Source organism: Mesoplodon mirus, assembly GCF_964341445.2.
Source record: "Mesoplodon mirus genome assembly, chromosome: 7".
Lineage (NCBI taxonomy): Eukaryota > Metazoa > Chordata > Mammalia > Artiodactyla > Ziphiidae > Mesoplodon > Mesoplodon mirus.
In genome coordinates this window covers 108,780-133,593 of record NC_138983.1, presented here as the reverse complement: position 1 = coordinate 133,593, position 24,814 = coordinate 108,780, and the positions used below count along the sequence as shown (strand labels likewise).

General features: G+C 48.6%; 1 long non-coding RNA gene and 1 pseudogene across 8 annotated transcripts in view; one reads left to right on the top strand and one right to left on the bottom strand.

Moving 5' to 3' along the window:
* LOC309808355 overlaps window positions 1-24,814 on the bottom strand; it is a 65,041-nt gene that overhangs the window by 9,343 nt on the left and 30,884 nt on the right. For 2 of the 7 annotated variants that reach the window (XR_014294736.1, XR_014294738.1), the window contains 3 exons: window positions 10,534-10,610; window positions 4,037-4,113; window positions 3,382-3,621 (listed from right to left, as the gene is read on the bottom strand). This is a non-coding gene — a long non-coding RNA (uncharacterized lncRNA). The other 5 variants (XR_014294739.1, XR_014294740.1, XR_014294741.1 and 2 more) reach the window with 5 other exon arrangements.
* LOC309808354 (putative ATP-dependent RNA helicase DDX28) lies at window positions 6,145-14,480 on the top strand (annotated as a pseudogene). Its single transcript has 2 exons — window positions 6,145-6,365; window positions 12,877-14,480. The product of its transcript is annotated as a putative ATP-dependent RNA helicase DDX28 (transcript).

Below are 24,814 nucleotides of genomic sequence, written 5' to 3'. Positions count from 1 at the left end.
CCATGCTTTTTCATGGCTAATATTCCATTGTGTACATGGACGACTTCTTCTTGGTGCATTTTTCTGTTGATGGATATTTTGCTTTCTTCCAGGTCTTGGGATGGTACATGTTGCTGCAGTGCAGGATTGCCAGCCTGTGTCTTTTTGATTCTGGTCTACTCATGTGATAGGCCCATTAGTGGGCCTACCAGATCACATGGTAGCTCCATTTTTACCCTTAAACGCACCTCCAATCTGGTCTCACTACTGGCTGTTACCAGGTTTCATCCCACCAGCAGCTAAAGGGTACACAGTTCTCTAAAACCCCTTCAGCATTTATTCTTTTAGACTTTTTTTGCTGATAATCATTCTGACGGTTGTGAGGTGAACGTTTTCGTACAGTGGACTTGCATGGCTTTATTAATTCCTGATGTTCAGCCTTTTTCCATTCCCATTTTTTTAACAAAAAAGGAAAGGAAAAGAAACAGAAGCCAAATGTGCATAAATTATGCCTCTTGAAACTGTCGTTTTGAAATATGGACGTCTTTTGAATTTTTTGGTCTATATATGAACCCAGGATTTGTTTTCAAGGCAGGTGTCATTTACAGGCCTGCAATGATTTTGAATATCCACTGACCATTAGCGCTGGGATTAAAGCTGCTGTTGTGTGAAACGGCCACAAGGGGGCAGCAGTTCTCCCTTACCAAATCTGGTTACTAGGGCAACAGAGCCTCAATGGAAGTCGTGTTCTAGATTGGAATTTAGAATGGAATGTGCCAGGAGAAAGCCCCTCAAGTTTGTCTCACTACTTCTTGTTCGTGTTTTTAATTTAATTTTTTATTTTTTATTACAGCAAGTTTGATGACAACGTTTGGCTTGTTGTAGGTGTGCAAGATGTGTTTCTTTTACACATATACATATGTCTGTTCTTCCTGGGATCCTTATCCCATGTACGTTATGACAGAATGTTGAATAGTCTTCTCTTGGTATTCCGTAGGTCTTTGGTGATTATATATTTCACCTGTGTTTGTATATGTCTGTTAACCCCAATATCCTAATGTATCCAATCCTCACACCTTTCCATTGGTGAACCATAAGTTTGTTTAATGAATCTGTGATTGCCCTTCTCTGTGGGAATATCTTCACTGGTATCAATTTTTAGGTAACACCTATAAGTGATATCATACGATATGTGTCTTTCTCTTTCTTACTCCAGGTTGTGTGATTACATCTAGAATCATCTACGGTGCTGCACAGGGCAATGTGTCCTTTTTTTCCTTGGCTAATATTTTGTCTGTACTTGTACCAGTTCTTCTTTGTCCACTCATCTGTTGCTGGACTTTTTGGTTACTTCCATATCTTGGCTATTGTAATACTGTGCAGTGCACATTTGCCTTCCTGTGCCTTTCCAATTCTGTCTTCTTTGGTTATAGGTCCAGGAATGGGCCTGCTGAATGATATTGTAGCTCAATGTGTACCTTTTAAAGGCATCTCCATTCTGTTCTCATTAGTGGCTCTTTCCAGGGTACATCCCACTGAAAGTTGAGGGTATGCATTTCTCCACAACACCTTCAGCATTCATTCATTCATTCATTCATTCATTCATTTATTTATTTTCGTTTGTTTGTTTTGCGGTACACGGGCCTCTCACTGTTGTGGCCTCTCCCGTTGCGGAGCACAGGCACCCGCGGCATGTGGGATCTTCCCAGAACAGAGTACGAACCCGCGTCCCCTGCATCGCAGGTGGACTCTCAACCACTGCGCCACCAGGGAAGCCCCAGCATTTATTGATTATGGGTTTCGTGCTGAAGGTTATTCTGAGGGGTGTGAACTGATACCTCTTTGTGGTTGAATTTCCGTGTGTCTCATAATCCCTTGACATTAAGCTTTAAGGCATGTCCTTCTTATTTTTCAAACTGTGATTACAGCTTAGCTCTTCAAAGTGTTTTCTTAAAGTATGTGTCACATTTTGAAATTTTTTGGCCATTACCTCCCTCAAGACATTTTGAGGGCAGGTTTCATTTACAGCCCTGCAGTACTTGTTCACATGAAGTGACCATTAGCACAGGCTTTAAAGCTGCTTTTGCAGGTAACGGCCAGAGGGTGGCAGCCTTTCTACGTTCCCCACGCTGGTACTAGGGAAACAGACCTTCCTGCCAGTGGTGTTCCTCGGTTATAAATTAGAGAAGAATGTGCCCAGATAAACCCCCAAATGCTTACGTCTCCTTACTTATGTTTGTTTTTAAATTTAATTTAAACTTTTTATTGGAGTAATATTCCATTGTGTACATGGACCACTGCTTCTTGGTGCACTCCTCTGTTGATGGACATTTTTGTTGCTTCCAAGTGTTGGCTATGGTAAGTATTGCTGGAGTGCAGAATTGCCAGTCTGTGAGGTTTTGATTTTCATTTTCTCAGGTGACAGGTCCAGCAGTGGGTATGACTGATTGCCTGGTAGCGCAATGTTTCCCTTTTCAAAGCACCTCCATTGTGTTTTCATTAGTGGCCCTTACCACATCCCCCTTAGAACGGAGGGTACGCACTTCTCCACAATCGCTTCAGCATTTATTGCTTGCAGCATTTTTTTCTGACTGCTGTGAGCTGATAGGTTTTTGTAATTTGGGTTTGTGTGTCTTTACAAATACCAAAAATTCATCATTTTTCCAAGCCGTTTTTGTTTCTGTTTTTAAAAAAGGAGAACAAAGTATGCATACAATATACCTCTTGAAATTGTCTTGTTGGAAGGTTGCCCTCTTTTGAATTTCTTATTCGGTTTTCGACCCCAGGAATTTTTTGGTGGACAGGTGCCATTACAGAACTGCACGTTTGGTGAATGGTTAGTGACCATTAGCAGTGGGTTTAAAGCTGCTGTTGTGTGAAACGGTCACAAGGAGGCAGCATTTCTTCATTCCCCAATCTGGGTAGTAGGTCAGGAGAGCCTTTCTGGAAGTCCTGTTCCTAGGTTGTAAATTAGAATGGAATGTGCCAGGAGAAACCCCCATACGTTTATGTCTCATTACTTCTTATTGGTTGTCTTAATTTTTGTAATCGGGGTAATGATTAGAATATTGTTTGCCCTAGTTGTACACAATCTGGCTCATTTGTACATTATATATGTCTATTCATATACAGATCCTCTTCCCATGCAAAATATTACACGGTGTTCCGTAGACCTCCCTTGCTATATGGTCGGTCTTTGTGACACATGTATATAATATGTATTGGTATATGTAACACTGATCTTAATTTATCCATTCCTCCCACCTTTCCTTTTAGATAAGTATAGTTTTTTCCTACATCTGTGAGTGTCTTTCTCTGTGGAAATATCTTCCTGTGGGTCAGTTATTAGATAACGCCTATAAGTAATATCATAGGATATAGGTCTTTTGATTTCCAACTTACCTCATGTTCCATGATTATCTCTAGGCTCATCTGTGGTGCCTCAAAGAGCAGTAATTCATTGTTCTCTATGGTGAATATTCCATTGTGTACATGGACCTCTTCTTCTTTATCCATTCACCTGTTGATGGACATTTGGGTTGCTTCACCATCTTGGCTATTGTGAATAAGGCCGCAGTGCAACTGATACAGCCTGTGTCTTCCCGATTCTGGACTTCTCAGGTGAGAGGCCTAGCAGTGGGCCTGCTGCGTCGAATGGAAAACGTAGGGAGTAACCAGGCAAAGTCAGTTACCATGGCAGCCCTGGGAAAAACATTACCACGTGACACTAACATTCCCAGGAGCCTACATTTGTTTCCACAATAGGTAAACCTTTCTCATTTCAAAGTACTATAATGTGAAATATGCATCTCAGTCAGAACTAGAGGTTACTCAATGTCTGCTGTGATCGGAGGAAAAGAGAAGGGCCTTACACAGTATCTAAAGCAATGACACGAAGAAACTAGGGGCCACGGGCAGAGACACACAGGCTTAGATAGCCTCCAATCTCTATGACATTCTGAGGAGATTCACTTTGTAAGGGCTCGAGCACGAGAAAGCAGCCACTAACCAGCTACCCTGTCTCAAATATTTGGAGAAAGTCAATGCAAATACATACCTATGTATTCTTCTTTTCTGATCATTCTTTCAGTGTAGCCCTTCTGGCTTTGTGCAAAGCGATTCTTTGTTTTGTACCTGAAAAATGAGTGGCACATGTAAATGGATGAAACTTGTTAGAGCAGACATCCAAGGAGCTCTTCAGCTAACGAACGAGGAGCTCCGAGTTCTGGGAAAGAATCGTAAAAGTAGTGTAGAATCACAATATCTTAGAGCATCCTTTATATCAACTCCCCTCTATCATATCACCAATCAGTGGTCATCAGCCTATACATGAACTTTGCAGTGACAGGAAACCCAGCACTCTCTAGACAGATCTAGGCATTTCTAGTTGCTACAGCAGTCTATGTCAAGTTCAGAATCTGACTCCCTGTCACGCATCAGTCCCAGTCTGCCTTCTGCAATGGTACACCCCATGGCACACCTCATCTCTTTTCCATCTGGCACATTTCCCAAACACATGAGGACAATTTTGTTCTTCCTAAAGCTCTCTTCTCCCACGTCACCCTCCTAAATCACTCCTTCCTTCCTGTGTTTATGACTTTGAGGAGCCCCCAAGGTTTTCTCATCCCAAGGCCATGACAAGCAATGGCATCAGCGTGCCTGCTACAGATTCTAGGAAAGGGGCAGGGCCACACAAGGGTCTGGCAAATGTGACTGACAACCTGAAGGGAGAGTACATGTGAGAACCTCAGCCTCTCTTCAGTCCTCAGCCTCTATCCAAGGTTTCTCCATAGCACACTATTGACATTTTGGGCCAGATAATTCTTTTGGGGTGGTGGGGAGGGCTGTCCTATGCCTTGTACGATATGTAGTAGCATCCTGGCCACTACCCACTAGATGTCTGCAGCACCGCCGCCGCCCCACACACACCCCGGATGTGACAAAGAAAAATGTCTCCAGCCATTGTCAAACGTTCTGGAGGACGGGTGATGGCAAAATCACCCTCACTCAGGAGCCACTGCTCTTTCCAATGACTCTGTTCACCCATGAGGACTCAAAACCCTCTCCTCTGCTGCCTTAGCATTCAACTCTCCAGAACGTCTATCGTGTATCAAAATGCTATTTGAAATTTGATAGTATTTATCTCTATAACGGTGTCTGATGAAAGTAAAACTCTTTCGCCAGATGTTAAGAACCTCCCAGGTGATTAATCCACGTTTACCTTATCTCCTACCCAAGACACTGGAAATTACAGAAATGATCGGACACCCATTTTCGGTATCCGTTCAGGAAGTACCTGTTGTCTAAGGCTTTTTGGCAACCTGAACAACTGAATTAAAGTAAAATATTCTGCCTGACCGTGGCTTTGTGAGACAAGACACAAACCTGTAGCAGGACCCTCCTCTCTGCTGTTTACGGAATTGAGGTATCTGACTGGAAAGCCGTTGGAGGTGAACTAGCCAAGAAAGCAGTGGGTTCAGGATGAGAATTTGGAAAGGGTGACAAGGGAGGGGAGAATGAACCTCAGCTGAAAAGAAAGGGGAAAAGTACCAAGAGATGAGTTCTCTTGACTGAAGAGAAGATACGCTGAAACCCATCAGCTTGCCCTCGGGGCCCTCAGCTCTCTGGGGAGCTCTAAGGGAAGGGTGAGCCTGGACCTACGACTCCGGATTCCTGGTCTCGGCCCCCAGGCCTGACCCATTCACTCAGACTCTCAATAAATACTTGTATTCAAAGACCTTACACGGGGACCACATCTGGGAAAACATCGCCGCACCCTCATCATAAGTCACAGGGGGGAGACCCGAACTGGCCAAGCCATGACAGGAGCTGTGAGGGCGACAAAAGAGCACGGCAGGGATCGGACATCGGATCTCCAGAAGCCCTCCGCCCTCCTGGTTCGTAATGCCAGGGCCCCATCGCCGCGTATCGCCGGACCCCGGTCCTGCCTCCGTCGCGCACCCTTCCCCAAGGTTGGCGGGGGTCTGGAGTCATCATCCCCGGTTCGGACCTACACACCTCGCCGCTGCTGAGCTCTACACATCCCGCTCCTTCCACACAGTTCGCCGAGTCCGCGGGCCTTACTGAGCCGCGCCGGCCACCGTCCGCGAGGCCTTGGCGCGCCCGTGACGTCACTGTCGTGCGCCTCTCCCGGAACGAGGGGTGTATGGCTCTCGCACGGCGGCTGCGGCTGTTGTCGCTCGCGGCTCGGTTGCTTCTGGCGCCTCGCCGGGACCTGACGGTCTGCGGTCCCATCGAGCCCCTGCCCGTGGTGCGCATCCTGCGGGCTCTACAGCGGCGGCAGGAAGAGCGGCAGAGTGGGCAGCGGGGCCCCCCGCGGCCGGTGCTGGCGCGACCTGGGCCGCTGCCACAACGACTGAGCTCACGTGCCGCAACTACTGAAGCCCACGCGCCTAGAGCCGGTGGCCCCCAAGAAGAGAAGCCACCACAATGAGAAGCCGGTGCACCGCAACGAAGAGGAGCCCCCACTCACCGCAACTAGAGAAAGCCCACGTGCAGCAACGAAGACCCAACACAGCCAAAAGTAAACAAATAAATAAAATGAAAAAAGATACAATACAGTATTGTTAACCAACCATAGTTGCCATGCTGCACATTACATCCCAGAACGTATTTGTCTCGTAACTGGAAGTTTGTATCCTCTGACCACCCTCACCCATTTCCCTCCCCCCACCTCATCCCCATAGGTTAAAATTTTAAATAGAGGAGCCCAGATAAACTTCAATGAGCAGGTGACATCTGAGCAGAGATCTGAGTTAGCCAAGTTCGTATCTAATGGAAGAGCGCATAGGAGAGGTAAGGGCCGGTGCAAAGACCCTGGGGCAGGAGCTTGTCTGGTGTGTTGGAAGAACAGGACGGAGGCCACTGTTGGATGCAGCACAGAAAGGAGAAGAGGGTAATGGAAGTCAGATACACAATGGATGGAGAGCAGCGAGCAGGTAGGACACAGTGGTCGGACCCCGAATGGCCTTGTCGGACGCTCTGCGGGCTGTGTTAGTGCTTCACGATAGGAGCCAGTGAAGGCTTTTAAGGAGAGGAGTGGCATGACTGATCACATTCCCCATGATCACGCTGACTGCTGTATGAAAAACAGACTGTGGGGGCCACGGTAGACACTGGCAGATCATCAGAAGGCTCTTCTGCCACCGATGTCAGAGATGATGGTGGCTCAGGACGGAGAGATAGTAGGGGAGGTGGCGAGAAGTGGTCACATTCTAAAAATATTTTGAAGGTAGAGCAACAGGAGTAAAACGAAGAAAATCCAAATCCCGTGGCCCAGAGATAACTGTTAATTCATTTATTCTAAGCAAACTCGGTCCCTCCTAAAAACCACAAAGCTTGCCAAGGATGCTCTTCTCAGAGGTACTACCTTTGTACTACTCAGCCCACTCCGGCATGCCCTCCCCCTCTGCCACTCTCCCAAAACTGCTCTGATTCAAGTCACCAATTACCTCGAAGTGGCTCAATCTATGAGACACTGACCCGTCCTCAATCTTGTTCTGCTAGCAGCACGTGGCACGGTGGAGCCTCCCCTCTTGCTTGATCTCTCTCCTCCCTGGGTTCGTCGACCGCACACTCTCCCAGTTTTTCTCTCTACCCCTGCTTTGCAGTCTCTTTTCCTGGTTTCACCTCCTGCCCTCACATGTTGAGGTTGCTCCTCAGTCGTGGGCCCTCTTCCCTGCTAATTTCACACATCCTGCCCCACAAATGTATTCACTCCCATGGTATAAACTACTGGCCACGATCATCTCCAAAGGCATCCCAACCTCACACCAACTGCTCAAAACACATCCCCACTCGGATGTGTTAAGGGCATCTCCTACTCCACGTGTAGAAGACAAAGCCTTGATCAACCTTCCTAAGCCTCGTACTCTGTCTCCAATTATTTATTCAACGGACACTTACTGAGCCCCTAAGATATGCCAAGCACTGCTAGGCACTAGAGACAGAAAGATGAGGCAGGAGGGTAAGGTTCAATAGAACAGAGGGTTACAGAAAGGGAACTTACAGATATGTGTGAAAATAAAAGTGTGCACGGTGCTATGATGGAGCACTTACGTAAGGCTGTAGGAGTCTAGCTCAGCAGCGAAGAGACTGATGGGGGTTGAGGAGGGCCTCCCTCAAAAAATAATCTCTGTGGACTTCCCTGGTGGCGCAGCGGCTCAGAATCCGCCAGCCAGCGCTATTTACAATAGCCAGGACATGGAAGCAACCCAAGTGTCCATCGACAGACGAATAGATAAGAAGATGTGGCACATATATACAATGGAATATTACTCAGCCTTAAAAAGAAACGAAATTGAGTTACTTGTACTGAGGTGGATAGACCTAGAGTCTGTCATACAGAGTGAAGTAAGTCAGAAAGAAAAACAAATAGCGTACGCTAACACATATGTATGGAATCTAAAAAAATAAAAGAGTTCTGATGAAGCTAGGGGCAGGACAGGAATAAAGACGCAGACGTAGGGAATGGACTTGAGGACGCGGGGAGGGGGAAGGGTAAGCTGCGATGAAGTAATAGAGTAGCACTGACATATATACAATACCAAATGTAAAACAGCTAGGTAGTGGGAAACAGCGGCATCGCAAAGGGAGATCAGCTCAGTGCCTTGCCACCACCTAGAGGGGTGGGATCAGGAGGGTGGAGGCAGACTCGAGAGGGAGGGGATATGGGGATATACGTATGCATAGAGCTGATTCACTTTGTTATACAGCAGAAACTAACACACCATTGTAAAGCAATTATACTCCAATAAATATGTTTAAAACAAAACAAAAACAAAAACAAGAATCCACCTGCCAATGCAGGGGACACGGGTTTGCTCCCTGCTCCAGGAAGATCCCGCATGCCTCGGAGCAACTAAGCCCACGAGCCACCGCTACCGAGCCCGTGCGCCACAACTTCTGAAGCCCGCGCACATAGAGCCCGTGTTCCGCAACAAGAGAGGCCCCTGCAGTGAGAAGCCCGTGCCCCACGACGAAGGGTAGCCCCTCCTTGCCGCAACGACAGAAAGCCCACGCACGGCAACGAAGACCCAACGCGACCAAAAATTGATTAATTAAAGCTTATATTAAAAAAAAAAAAACCAAAAAAATCTCTGCTGGGAATTCCCCGGTGGTCCTCTGGTTAGGACCCTGTGCCTCCAGTTCAGGGGGCCTGGGTTCAATCCCTGGTTGGGGAACTAAGATCCTGAAAGCCGGCACCGCAGCCCAAATAAAAATGAAATAAAATAAAATATATTAAAATAAAAAAAGAAAGGATCTCTGATTCAAGGTCTAAAGGGTGAGAAGGTGTTTATCAGGCCAATATGTGGGGAGAAAATTTTTCCCATTTCAGTAAGTAGCACGTCCATTTACCCAGTTACACACCATTAACCCACATTCCCCACATCCAATTCATCGCTTACTCCTATTCGCCTCCAAGCCATCACTAACCTTCCAAATATGACTCTAACGTGCCTGCTTTACTCCACCTCCAAGGCCACCACTGTGCACAAAGCCAGTCTCCTAATGAGTCTCCCCAAATCTTCTCCTGCCCCCTCCTATCCATTCTCTTACAATAGCCAGTATGGTGTCTGAAAAAGGCATCTCTGCTAACACCACTTCCCTGTTTATACCCTGCAATGGCTTCCCACCAACTTTAGGATAAATCCCAAACAGATGATGGACTGGAGGTTGGAAGACCAGAAGGAGGTAGGGTGTTAGGTTAGAAAGAGGGATAAAGGGTCTAGGCAAACAGCGAAAAGGGCTGAAAAGAAAATGATCGGCACTTGTACAACAGTCCGGATGCAGGCAGGAGAATGCAGGAATAGCGAAGGAGTACGAATAGCCAGCCACTTTTTATTTCTGCAATGCCTTTGCAATTCCCAAAGTGCTTCACTTATAACTGTGATTCTCAAACCTAGCTGTACATTAGAATCATCTGGAGAGATTTTTAAAACTACCAATGGCCAGGCCTCACCCCATTTTAATCAGAATATACACTTCACTAGGGCAGGAATTTTGTCTGTTTCATTCACTGTCCATATGAAAAGTACCTGGGACATACATGGTGCTCAGAAAATATATACTGAATGAATAAATGAAGGAAGGAATGTACCACTATCACCTGAGATCCAAGGAGACATTCTTTTCAAAACTTAGGGAGTAACCAGGCAACGTCAGTTACCATGGCAGCCCTGGGAAAAACATTACCACGTGACACTAACATTCCCAGGAGCCTACATTTGTTTCCACAATAGGTAAACCTTTCTCATTTCAAAGTACTATAATGTGAAATATGCATCTCAGTCAGAACTAGAGGTTACTCAATGTCTGCTGTGATCGGAGGAAAAGAGAAGGGCCTTACACAGTATCTAAAGCAATGACACGAAGAAACTAGGGGCCACGGGCAGAGACACACAGGCTTAGATAGCCTCCAATCTCTATGACATTCTGAGGAGATTCACTTTGTAAGGGCTCGAGCACGAGAAAGCAGCCACTAACCAGCTACCCTGTCTCAACTATGTGGAGAAAGTCAATGTAAATGCTTACCTATGTATTATTCTTTTCTGATCATTCTTTCAGTGTAGCCCTTCTGGCTTTGTGCAAAGCGATTCTTTGTTTTGTACCTGAAAAATGAGTGGTACATGTAAATGGATGAAACTTGTCAGAGCAGACATCCAAGGAGCTTTTCAGCTAACGAACGAGGAGCTCCGAGTTCTGGGAAAGAATCGTAAAAGTAGTGTAGAATCACAATATCTTAGAGCATCCTTTATATGAAATCCCCTCTTGCATATCACCAGTCACTGGTCATCAGCCTATATATACATGAACTTTGCAGTGACAGGAAACCCAGCACTCTCTAGACAGATCTAGGCATTTCTAGTTGCTACAGCAGTCTATATCAAATTCAGAATCTGACTCCCTGTCACGCATCAGTCCCAGTCTGCCTTCTGCAATGGTACACCCCATGGCACACCTCATCTCTTTTCCATCTGGCACATTTCCCAAACACATGAGGACAATTTTGTTCTTCCTAAAGCTCTCTTCTCCCACGTCACCCTCCTAAATCACTCCTTCCTTCCTGTGTTTATGACTTTGAGGAGCCCCCAAGGTTTTCTCATCCCAAGGCCATGACAAGCAATGGCATCAGCGTGCCTGCTACAGATTCTAGGAAAGGGGCAGGGCCACACAAGGGTCTGGCAAATGTGACTGACAACCTGAAGGGAGAGTACATGTGAGAACCTCAGCCTCTCTTCAGTCCTCAGCCTCTATCCAAGGTTTCTCCATAGCACACTATTGACATTTTGGGCCAGATAATTCTTTTGGGGTGGTGGGGAGGGCTGTCCTATGCCTTGTACGATATGTAGTAGCATCCTGGCCACTACCCACTAGATGTCTGCAGCACCGCCGCCGCCCCACACACACCCCGGATGTGACAAAGAAAAATGTCTCCAGCCATTGTCAAACGTTCTGGAGGACGGGTGATGGCAAAATCACCCTCACTCAGGAGCCACTGCTCTTTCCAATGACTCTGTTCACCCATGAGGACTCAAAACCCTCTCCTCTGCTGCCTTAGCATTCAACTCTCCAGAACGTCTATCGTGTATCAAAATGCTATTTGAAATTTGATAGTATTTATCTCTATAACGGTGTCTGATGAAAGTAAAACTCTTTCGCCAGATGTTAAGAACCTCCCAGGTGATTAATCCACGTTTACCTTATCTCCTACCCAAGACACTGGAAATTACAGAAATGATCGGACACCCATTTTCGGTATCCGTTCAGGAAGTACCTGTTGTCTAAGGCTTTTTGGCAACCTGAACAACTGAATTAAAGTAAAATATTCTGCCTGACCGTGGCTTTGTGAGACAAGACACAAACCTGTAGCAGGACCCTCCTCTCTGCTGTTTACGGAATTGAGGTATCTGACTGGAAAGCCGTTGGAGGTGAACTAGCCAAGAAAGCAGTGGGTTCAGGATGAGAATTTGGAAAGGGTGACAAGGGAGGGGAGAATGAACCTCAGCTGAAAAGAAAGGGGAAAAGTACCAAGAGATGAGTTCTCTTGACTGAAGAGAAGATACGCTGAAACCCATCAGCTTGCCCTTGGGGCCCTCAGCTCTCTGGGGAGCTCTAAGGGAAGGGTGAGCCTGGACCTACGACTCCGGACTCCTGGTCTCGGCCCCCAGGCCTGACCATTCACTCAGACTCTCAATAAATACTTGTATTCAAAGACCTTACACGGGGACCACATCTGGGAAAACATCGCCGCACCCTCATCATAAGTCACAGGGGGGAGACCCGAACTGGCCAAGCCATGACAGGAGCTGTGAGGGCGACAAAAGAGCACGGCAGGGATCGGACATCGGATCGCCAGAAGCCCTCTGCCCTCCTGGTTCGTAATGCCAGGGCCCCATCGCCGCGCATCGCCGGACCCTGGTCCTGCCTCCGTCGCGCACCCTTCCCCAAGGTTGGCGGGGGTCTGGAGTCACCATCCCCTGTTCGGACCTACCGACCTCGCCGCTGCTGAGCTCTACAGATCCCACTCCTTCCACACAGTTAGCCGATTCCGCGGGCCTTACTGAGCCGCGCCGGCCACCGTCCGCGAGGCCTTGGCGCGCCGGTGACGTCACTGTCGTGTGCCTCTTCCGCAGCAAGCGAAGTATGGCTCTGGCACGCCAGCTGCGGCTGTGGTCGCTCGCGGCTCGGTTGCTTCTGGCGCCTCCCGGGGACCTGACGGTCCGCGATCCCAACGAGCCCCTGCCCGTGGTGCGCATCCCACGGGCTCTACAGCGGCGGCAGGAAGAGCAGCAGAGCAGGCAGCGGGGCCCCCGCGGCCGGTGCTGGCGCGACCTGGGCCGTGGCTGGCGCTACCTGGGCCTTTGCTTTTGTCAGCGCGGCGACCGGAGTTGAACCAGCCGGCACACCTCACGCTGGGCCCTTGGAACCCGCGCCACTCGCTTCGCATGGCTGGAGGAATCGGCGCGCCCACGCGGACCATTTCTCCACCGAGCGCGCGCAACATGAGGCTCCAGTGCTGCGGAACCTCTCGCCCAAGGGCAGCTGCACCTAACTGGGTCTGGAGCTCCGCGTTCTGAGCGCACTACAAGAGGCTGCTCCCGAAGTTGGTCGGCCCACAACCGTGCAGTCGAGTACCATTCCCCAACTCCTTCGCGGCCGCCACATCCTCTGCGCCGCAGAAACCGGCAGTGGCAAATCTCACAGCTACATGCTACCTCTCCTTCAACGGCTCTTGGGCCAGCCAAGCCTGGACCCCTGTCATATCCCTGCTCCTCGAGGCCTGGTTCTTGTGCCTTCTCGAGAATTAGCCGAACTGGTGCGGGCCGTGGCCCAGCCCTTGGGCAGCTCCTTGGACCTCCAGGTGCGGGAGTTAGGGGGAGGCCATGGCATGAGGAGGATCAGGATGCAACTGTCCAAACAACCTCCAGCAGATATTCTGGTGGCCACTCCGGGGGCTCTGTGGAAGGCCCTGAAAACTCAATTGATCAGCCTGGAGCAGCTCTCCTTCTTGGTGTTGTATGATGCACACACGCTGTTGGATGAAAGCTTCCTGGAACTGGTGGATTACATCTTGGAGGGGAGCCATATAGCAGAAGGCCCAGCTGACTTAAAAGACCCCTTCAATCCCAAAGCTCAGTTAGTGCTGGTGGGGGCCACATTTCCCGAAGCTGTAGGCCAGCTGCTGAGTAAAGTTGCCAGCTTAGACTCTCTAACCCCCGTTACCAGTGACAAGCTCCACTGCATCATGCCTCACGTCAGACAGACATTCATGAGGCCGAAGGGAACAGAGAAGGAGACTGGGTTGGTGCAGATCCTCAGGCAGCATGACAAAGCACATAGGACTGGCCCCGCAGGAACTGTTCTGGTGTTCTGTAATTGCTCCAGCACTGTGAACTGGCTGGGGTATATATTCTGGATGACCACAAAATCCAACACTTAAGACTGCAGGGACAGATGCCTGCCTCAATGAAAGCAGGCATCTTCCAGTCCTTCCAGAAGGGCTCCCGAGGCATTCTTCTCTGCACAGACATCACCTCTCAGGGCCTGGACAGCACCCAGGTGGAGCTAGTCATCAATTATGATTTCCCTCTCATCCTGCAAGACTACATCCACAGAGCAGGGAGGGTGGGCCGGGTGGGGGGCGAGGTGCCAGGCACCGTCGTCAGCTTTGTGACCCATCCCTGGGACGTGAGCCTGGCTCAGAAGATTGAACTGGCAGCTCGCCGGAGGAGAAGCCTTCCAGGACTGGGGTCCTCAGTGAGAGAGCCTTTGCACCAGCAAACCTTATTGCAGCAGGCTTATATATGATGCCGTAACAGGGACCTTTCCCTCTGTGCTGGACGGGTGAGCACACTTGTCAGTGGGGTGCTCTGGGCTGCCTAGTCACCTTCTGAAGACCCGGGCTGCTGTCTGGCTTCAAAAGGTAAGTTGCTGGCCAACACTGGAGGGTGAACTACTGAGCTCGGCTCTCTGTAGTCTTTCACGTGAAGAATAATGTCGATCTTGGCTCTGTATTATGTCATGGTTTCTAACAATAAGCTATGTTTCTATGGGTGCCCCTTAATAACAGTTTCCACTGGGGCAGAATTCAGTAGACTCTGAGAAGATTCACACTCCAAACTACCACACTTAGGACGAAGGCTCTTTCAATTGATGTTTTAGTTTAGATTTTGTTTCCTGCCCCAAACATCCATTAAGCCCCCAGGAGAAGGAAAAGGGGATGTGACTAGCAATAGAGAGAAATCTTCTTCACAACAATGGCCATGGCAAGCTTAGGCACTTTTGGTGAAATCTCTCTGGGAAGTACTGGCAGAGAACTAAAAGGCAAACTGACACCGAAGTATTGCTTGGTGTGTATTTCCAGGCTCTGCCTTCTTTCTCATCTCTTGGTGGCAGGTGGAGGAAGAGGAGAAAAGGTTAATCTTTTTTATAAACCGGCAGAATAAGCTTATAACATCCTCTCACTATCTCTGCATAGGTTCTAGTCTCTGCAGCATTATATAAGCTTTGCCCAAAGTAATGAACTGTTGAAAGTCAAATGTAATACTTCACCAAACAACTTAAAAATGCTTGCACACTGGAAAGGGTTAAGTTGCAGAGAACACAAATGGACCCAGAGCAACCTTTGCCGAAAGAGAATATTGTGCTAAATGTACAGTCATAGCTCTTTTCCCTATGAAGAAACAGTCAGAAGGATAAAAGAACTTGGTCAAAATCACACAAGTAAGTAGGAAACAATCTGGTCTGTCTGTCCTCAGGGTTGTGTTCTTTAACCACCAGGCTAGCTTTTCTCAAATCTGATTCATGCGTAGAATAACTATACACCTCTGCTTGCCTTGAATATTCCCTGTTTATACATATGCCTGCTCCAGTTTTTAATATTGACCACTTTGACTCCCAAAAGCAACCGAGAATACACAATAATTTGGTCACTCTATCCATGGACCACTGTGGTGGGACTGCCCAGGAAGCTTATTAAAAGTGCAGCTTCCTGAGCCCTACTCCAGATCTAGATAAGTTTTCTGAGGGTTGGCTCAAGAATCCAGGTACAAGGCTTTTTAAGTGGTTTGGGGGAACCCCCCAGGTGATTCTCTCCCTCTCTTAAGTTAATAAACCGTTTATTCTGCCTCCCCCAGATGCCCAGCCAGGTCCTGTTAAGGTAGGAGTCCCCACACCACATCAGAGGGATGCTCCCAGCCAAGTAATCTCCGGAGGCTTGGAGATTCTGAATAGTCTCATGCTGGCCCACCTGCCGTGACAAACCTCTGCCAGAGCAAGCATTCCCCTTCACATTTACCTTCTACCACTCCCAAAGGCAGTCTGCTCCAATGAGGCCTGACTTCGTCTGTCCTAACGGGCACCCACTGATTCAAGCAGTTTAGGGATAGAAGGTGCTGTGGTTCTCAACCAGGGTGGCCCACCCTCTAAAAGGGTAGTCCAAGCAGTCTCTACCTCATGGGCACATCCCCTCTGCAACAGCCCCAGTAAACGAAGGTCCCATCTTTGCTTTTTCAAGGTTGGCAACAGGGAGTCCCCTCCTAAAGAAGGTTCTCTCTCATTGCCACACTATCAAAGGCTGCCCCAAGTGTGGTTCCTTCCTGTGGGCCTGATCAGGCTAAGGGCAGAGTTGTCTCTTTCCTTCTCTGAGTCGGACCAAGTCGTCTTACTAACCCCTCTTCACAGTGTTGACCATGTTTTTCACGGGGGCTGCTGCTGAGCCTTTATCTCTTCCTTTCATGGTGGAGAGAGGATTATAATGATTTTTACTTCTAGGGGAGAGGGGAGTGTAATGATTATGTTGTCATTTTGTATTATGTCCTTTTGTCATGAATTTGTTTTGAATTTCATATTAAAATGGGCCCACCATTCCCACTTTGTGAGGTCATTCAGCACCCTCATTTTGCACCTTTAACATCTCTCAGTATCACTTGGAAATGTTTGAAATGGCATGAGCTTGTCCTCACATTCCTATCAGCTGTAAATCCGGAGCCCCGACATGAACTAACCATTGAGCAGAACCCCTCTCCACTAGCTGTGTAACACTGGGTAGGCCCCTTAACATCTTGGTTTTCTTAAGCCCTCAGGTGTAAAAATGTGAGGGTTCTATGAATTTATATTTGGGGCAGGACAAGGTCGAGAAGAGTGTGTCTTTGCTTTTATTCTTCCAAACTGGAATGTCTTCCCTCTCTTCCCCATGGGTCCAAATCTCACTTGCCCTTCAGGCCCACTGCCAAGGAGCCTTCCCTGATTCCCCAGTCCACACAATTCTCTGCTTCTTAGGGTCAGTGCCATACAACCTAGCTGTCTCTTATCATTAATCTTGCCTCTCAAGCCAATTTCAGAATGTGGGTCTCTCTTGCCCTCCTGTACCAGCCCACTTGCACGCCCCACATGGGGTGTCTACTAGACTACAGCATGGGTGAGGAAGCCCAGGTGTGAGGGACCAGGCAGAGTACCTCTGCCTCCACCCTGCTCTCCTCCACAAAACTGCCCCTCCTCCTGAAACCTGACCGCAAGTCACAGGTTCCTTATTATGACCTCACTGGGTAGTGATGACCTCACAGGCCTTCTCACAATTTCCATGGCAGCATAACTATGGAAACGTGCTGCCCTCAGAGAAACTTCCCTACCAGATCTCCACCAGATACCAATCTCTTTGGTTGTCTGAGAGAGAATGTCTGACCGGATCGTCTATATTTACTCAAACCTGTGCTCTGTTCCCTGGCTGGGCAGTGCAGCAGGTACACCGAGACCGGGCATCTGTAGAAGAGGCATGGTGTACACACAACCTCACCTGGCTGCCACATGTTCCTGTGGGGCTTGCCCACTACGTAAACCTCAGCACTTTCCCAGCTGTAAGTAATACCAGTGACCTGGGACGCCAGGGTCCCACAGTGCTCACTGCTGAGGACAAGTGAAAGGTCATCCCTGAAGTACTGTGCAGGAAGCTTCTGATCTTTATAAATATAGCCTTCCACTTTGGGCTACAGGATGCTTCCATTCAGACCCTTTCCTGATTGGCCTCTTAGCAAAAGACAAGCACATTTTTGTTGGCAGATGGTAAACGGAGCAGTTTGAGGAAGAGGGCCACTCTTGAACCGCACCTTCAAACCCAGGCACCTCTGTGCTGTCATGTACACATCTATATCGGTCCCCTCAGACACATCCCATACTGAGCTGCTGAGTACTAGGGGAGAGGGTGGTGCCTTATTCATGGGAAGACCGGAAGAACCAAGGGGGGTGATGAAGTGCTAGTGAGACTGGAGGGCTGAGCAGATGGTGTCCCAGGAGGCTGGGTGGATGTGAGCCTACACTTGGTACCCAGAACCTGGTCTGAGTCTCCTGATCACTCTGCCTCAGTATTTGGCCTTGATCTAATCTAGATAAAAGTATCAGAGGGCTAGAGTTCAGTGTGGTTGTAACAGGCATTATAAATGGGGCCCAAGAGGGGTTGCCAAGGTGGGAGGGGTCCTTAACCAATTTATATTAGATTATCTTTTTCCAAAACTTGAAAGACGTTTCCATTAAAGCCTCAGAAGTGACACACTGCAAGAAATGTTTTCTCTGTTGTGGAAGGGAGAGATGGAGAGGATCATGATTGCAATTACTTTCGGGTTCTACTGTTTTCCCCGGAAACGGTGAAGAGACTACCTCACCTGATGCAACCGTAGGCTCTAGGAATTGCTTTTGTAGCCAGTGTCCCTTCTCTAGGGACTCATAGAGGTAATGGGCCAAGGCTGTGTTTGGGATGTCAAGTAGATTAAAGGTCTTGAGCCAGAAACTGGGAGAGACATGAGAGAGGGAAATTCTGGCAGGAGACTGTGTACAGCAGAAGTGACTGATCAGTTCTGATTTTCTTTGCAGCAGCCGTGGCTCCCCTTTCTCCTCCTACACCTGGTCACTACCATGTCCTCAACCGAGGGTGTGGAGAAACGCAGGTGGGCCGGCATGGGGAGACATACTGCCTGGTTGGTGGCTACCGGGCCTACGGGGATGCTCCTTTGGCCACGCCAGCAAAGGCGGAAGCCGAGAAGCCAGTCCCCAGATGTGCTCCCGAGAGAAAGCACACTCCGGAAGAGTCGAAGATCTCGGTTGCTCCAGACCCAAAATCCGGCGATTGTAGCATGGTGCCAGGAGGCGGACTCCACAGAATCTTGCTGGCTGAACCATTCTGAAGACAGGGCAATGGTTTAACTGCCTAAGACAGCAAATGCCTCTTCCTGCAGTGACCCCTCCGGCCGCCCCCCCCACTGCCCCGTGACCCCTCCGGCCCCCCCCCGCTCAATAAAATGCTTTTCTGTAACAGATTTCTAGGGTCGCCAGTGCTCAGACTTAGGTCACTACCCCTGTGCTAGGCACTCCTGCCACCCGGCAAAGATTCCAAAGGTGGAACAGCTCCAGGGGGTGCCAGGGATCAGAGCAAAAACTTGAGAGGCTGGGGATGCAGGAGTTTGGGCACAGTCCCTAAATCATCTCAGTGGTTGAGCTTCTGTGAGAAGGCACATCCCCAGTGTGTGTGTGGGGGGAGGGGGTCCCTAGAGGAGGCAGCTAGCGGGAGGGCCTGAGGCTGGAAATGGGGAATGGCGTGCGGCCTCTGAGCAAGCACAGGCACTTAGCCCTTGAGGTTTCTGGGAAAGCTAGAGCCACAAGGGCCATGAGACAAGGCAAGTGTAGCAGCAGAACCCAGGTGCCAGGTCTTTCTTCATAACCTACACTTCTCCACGAGGCCGGGCCTTCCAAGCTGAGGTAGGAGGGATCCTGGCCAGAAGGTCAGCCAGCAGCTCTGGGACGAAGGTTGCTGCGGTGGGGACTCTGCTGCCACGGAAATGACTTCATTTCCTTCCACTCAAACAGCCTGCTGACTGGGTTCCTGCTCTGTTGAGTTAAAGGGTCGTTGACTCTCCCCAGAAGGTTGTTCAGTTCACCTCCCAAAAGTCCCTCTATTCAGGCCCTTGGGAGGTGTAGCAGCTCCTGAGGGCGCTCTCCTGAGGCTGGCTGACAGAAGTGGGGGAGGTTCCTGATAGTTCCCAGGCGCTGGTTCAAGTCCCCAGAGAATGGTCATGCAGGTTGGGGAGTCAAGTAGGAGGAGAGAGAAGGTCGGGGGCAGAAGGCCCCTTCCTGAATCCACAGCTCACAAGGTTACCCCACCCCATTTCCAGAAACTATCTCTTCCCCCACAAAAGCCCCCATGGCCCAGTACCGGGAAACCGGGAGCCCAGAGCACTTGTGGCCACAGAGACCCTCGCACGCAGCCCTCGGGGTGGGCGGGGCCGGCTGCAGGCAGATGGGGACGAGGTGTGCTCCCGGGAGGCCACGGGCTGCAGGTGGCCCTCTGAGAGAAGCACCCCAGCTTGGACAGGAAGGTTAGAGGCGGGGTGAGCAACCTAGGGCGCCCCCTCGGAGCAGTGGGAGTGGGAAGAGGGGCGGGGGCGGAGGGAACCCGCGATGGGAGGCGAGTGGGCTCTCAGCAGAGGCCAGCTTAGCCCGCGGGAGGTGCCTCTGAGTAGGGGGCGGGAGGGCAGTGCCGCCCTGTGGCTGCCGGGCTTCCCGGATCCGGATCGCAGCTCTCCGCACACGACTCGCAGGGTCCTGTGACTCTGTATCCCCTCCCTCACCCCGTCCCCCTCGCGAGGCCGCGCCGCTGGGTGGCCTGTTTCGACGGGCAGAACCCCATAGCCCGCCCCTCTCAGACCCGCCTCGGCCCGCCTGCCTTGCCCTGCGCCGCTTGCGCCCCAGGGGCCTCGAAGGTCCCCGTGCACGCAGCCAGCGGCCTCTGCTGTGCCTGCTGCTCCTGCTGGGTCTGCTGCTGTGATCGGTAACCCGCGTGCAGACCACGCTGGGCACCTCCAGCACCCCAAGTCCGCGGGAGCGCACGCGGGCCCTGATGCGGGACTTCCCGCTTGTGGAAGGGTGGCTGCAGTGTGTGCGGGCTGCTGGGGGCCGGTGGGGGTCTAGCCTGGCCCTGGGCAGGGGAGGAGGTCCGGAGCATGTAGCGCTAGTGGGGAGGCTCCCTCACACCACCCCTGGATGTCCTCTCCATCATCTATGGATGCCCTTCCCCTTCTCTATCATCCCCTCCCTGGCGAGAACCCCTCAGCCCAGGCCTCAGCTGCTCCTAGTATAGTCTGTGTGACAGTGTGAGGTGGGGGACCCCCAGGCTGGCCCAGGCCAGGCAATGTGTCCTGCCCGATCCCAAGACCTAAGGAGCCCACCCATTTGCCTAGACCTCCCTCCAGCCACAACAACATGCCCCTGGTCCTGAGGCAGTTTTACCACAATGGGCTACAGCATGTTAATCTGCGCAATTTCAGCCATGGCTAGACCAGCTTGGACAGGGTGAAAGACGGTCTCGTGGGTGGCCAGGTACCAAAGGGACACACAAGGTGCCACCATGGCTGCTGGGGAATGTGGGGCAGTTTGGGGGCCTCAGAGACCACAGGTTAGTCACATTGGAACGAAGTTACCATAGTGACCTAGAAAGTGCCATGCCATGGATGCTGGGGGCTACAGGGGTCACAGTGAGCCCACCTGACGGGCTTCCAAGTACCACAGAAAAAGCAACGCATTACATGTGACTTCTGGGCACAGTGAGTGCTGTGCCAGCTGAGGAGGCTAAGAGAAGCCCAAGGAGTTCCAAAGCCCAAACTAAGCCCTGGCTTCCCTCAGTTCTGGTCAGCCTACGTCCCATGCCAGACCCACGAATGGGATGCTGTGCGCCTCATCCTGGAACAAATTGACCTCATCCGCCTCATGTGTGCCTCCTATTCTGAGCTGGAGCTTGTGACCTCAGTTAAAGGTAGACGGGGGACTTCCCTGGTAGTCTAGAGGTTAAGACTCCACGCTTCCACTGCAGGGGGGTCGGGTTTGATTCCCGGTGGGGGAACTAAGAGCCCTCATGCTGCGTGGCACGGCCAAAAAAAAAGGTAAACAGACTGGTGGTGGTGGGTGTTAGGGACTTCAGTAAGCTACTCCTGCCTCTGAAAATGATCATCTAACCTACCTGCCCCCAGCTCTCAACAATACCCGGAAGTTGGCTTGCCTCACTGGTGTGGAGGGCGGCCACTCACTGGACAGTAGCCTCTCCATCTTGCGTACCTTCTATGCGCTGGGTGTGCGCTACGTGACACTCACCCACACCTGCTACATGCCCTGGTGAGCACCTGAATATATTCAGGAAAAAACGCATTCGCCCTTTTTGGCCAACCAAACAAGCGGGCAATGCAAATCAACACTGCAAAGAAGTCTCACTAGGCATTGGTCAAAAGGGCCATGCTGAAAAAGTGTAAAAACCAGAAATGCAGGGCAACTCAAGGAGAAAAGGGAGCTTTTTTACACTGATGGGCGTGATATAAATTGCCAACGGCCACTCTCGAAAATTGTATGGTGTTTCCTAAAACATCTAAAAAACAGAGCTACAGAGCACAGGGCACTTCCACTCATGGGCTTATATCTTGAGAAAACCAAAAATCGACAGGACACAGGAACCCCAAATTTTAGGGCTGCTGTGTTCACAAAATCCTCGACTCGGGTACACCTTAAGTATCTCATTAAAGAGAAAAATGGATAAACAAGTTGTAGTACTTATGTACAATGGAATATCACTCAGCCATGAAATCAATGTCCTAAGGCTAGTAGCAGCATAATGAGTGGGTTTAGGTACGATGATTCTAAGAGAAATACGTCACACAGATAAAGAAACTTATCATAGATATCAGTTATAGACGGAATGTAAAAATTACTACATGAACTAAATTACAAAACAGAACAGAGTCACACATTTAGAAAACACACTTATGGCTGCTTAAGGGGAAAGGTGAGATGGGGTGATGCATAAAACAATAGTTTGAAAGTAGCACAGATACCGTTCCATCAACCAAATATGTAATAGAGAAGACCTACTCATTGCTCAGTGAACTGGACTCAACACACCTTATTCACCACAGAAGAATATATCCGCATAGTAAGAATCTTAAAAAGTATTTATTGATATTTCTCGGTAAGTGAATATAGTGGGTGTAAAGGGGCACAAACACAGCATTGAAAATCAGCTAAATCCCATCATAAATACAAATTACAAAAAAAAGCAAAGATAGTGAAAGAGAGAGAAATTCTTACAAAATTCATTCAGTGGCTGTGATGCAACCTGGATTGACCACATCTAGACCCACAGCTGGAAGAGACATAAGGTTGGACACTCTTGGGGGCGACCGGATTGGTGAGGTTGCGTGAGCAAATGCAGACCCTTTAAAGTAATACTGCGTGCTACCCATTCTATGGGTCAGAAATCTCCAGGTTCAAGGGAATCTTCCTACAGCTAAAACATGCATGGGAAACCCAGAGGATGGTACACCATATGATCGGGAAACGTTTCTAAAACGCACCTCATTTTTCATCTCGTGGTGCTCGGGTTCGCCATTCCAGCTGCTTTACCAACAATCTCCCCACTTGGAGAATCAGCACCTTTAACCTCCTGTTTCGTACAGTTTGCAATTTGTCCAGAGGTTGAACGGGTAGAGGGGGAACCAATGAGAGATCAGCTCTAGGTGTTTGGACAGACACATGTCACTCTAATTTCCAATCAGGAAGAAGAATTAACCAAAGGCTCTGCCTGCCCCCTGGAACCAGAATAGGACCTGAAGCAATCCTGCGGTTTGGAGGCCAGCTCCCAAAAAGGCGAGTTGAAAAATGGATCTCAGAGGCACTAAAATTCACAAACCTGCAGGATAATAAATGATAACTTTCGTACCTTATTGAGGTAAGGCAACGAAGAGGATTTGAAAACAAGGCAGAATTGCAGGAAACCGTTTTCAAGAGGTAGATCGGAATCGCCTTTAAAGCACATGAAAAGCGGCAGAACTTCGACAATGATGCAGTTGGCCAAAAAGGGCGTACGTTTTTTTTTCCTGAATATATTCAGGAAAAAACGCGTAGGCCCTTTTTGGCCAACCAAGGAAGTGGGCAATGCAAATCAGCACTACAAAGAAGTCTCACTTCGCATCGTTCAAAAGGGGTTTTACCATGTTTGAAATTCCAATATTTTAGCCTGACACGTTTTTGGATTTTAGAAAAAAAAAAATTTTTAATGAGACAAAAAATCTTTTTTATGACCCAAAAAGACAGCAATAGTTTTATATTTTTATCTATTTCACTTGCACACAAAAGTCTCATGGGGTTATGTAAAGCAGTCCTGTAGGATGCTGTGCATGGTGCAAATATGGATTAAAGCTTTGGAATCTTAAGCTTCACTCACCTGAAACTTTTAAATTAGGATGCAAGCAATCCTTTCCAACATGTGAACAGAGAAAGACACTGTCTTTATTTTATTTGTCAGGTAATTAATCTGTCTTTTGCCCCAAGGAGAGAAACACCTGGCACTTCTATCAATGTGTTGTACAAACATCTTTGAACACAGAGTGCAAGCAGAGGTTGATACAAGATGTGAAAGAAAAAAAAAAAGAGAAAGAGACCCCTGTGGCATTTTCTCCTAACTTATTGCAATCTCCCATTTAAAATGTGGGAATAATCAATCTTCTGAGGAAAAAGGCCCAAGGAAGCTTTTTGCTTTTGTGGAATAATGCAATGCCTAAAGATTTCATGAGGCAAGAAGAATTAATGAGAATGACCATGAGAAATCAAGAAAAGTCAGATCCATGGATGAAGTGATGTTTACCTCTGTGAATCAATGAGAAGTAGGAGCAAATGAAAAGAAAGCTGACTATAACATTTTCTGAATAAATGTAACCTTTCAGCTGTCATAGACAAATTAATGCTCACTATGATACAACATATTTAGTTCAGAAAGTTAACTTAAATTTAAAGCTTATCAATTAGATTTATTGAAGAAACGAAAACATATTTGTGGTTTAGAATATATAATGTGTTCTGCAACAGATAAGAAGATTACATAAATAAATAGAAATAAGACTAAATAGAGGAAAATAACAAATTAGATGTTATTAACATTAAAAACTGACACTCATCTAAAGAAAGAGGAGAGACAGAGAGAAGAACTTATATCAAGTATATATTTAAAACTCCTAAATAAGAAGTCTTCAGATGTTAAAAAAAAAAGTCTTCAATAAGAAGATAATGTAAGAGCAAAGATGGGAAAAATATACCAAAAGATATTTCAAGAAAGAGAGTACAGAACGTTAAGTAAACATATCAAAAGATGCTTGGCTTCTTAGTAGTCAATTAAATGCAAAAAAGTCATACCTGGAATTATCACTCACCAACCAGAAAGTTCAAATGAAAATGACAGGTATTATCAAGGTTGACAAGAATGTGTGTAATCCTTGAATCTCATTCACTG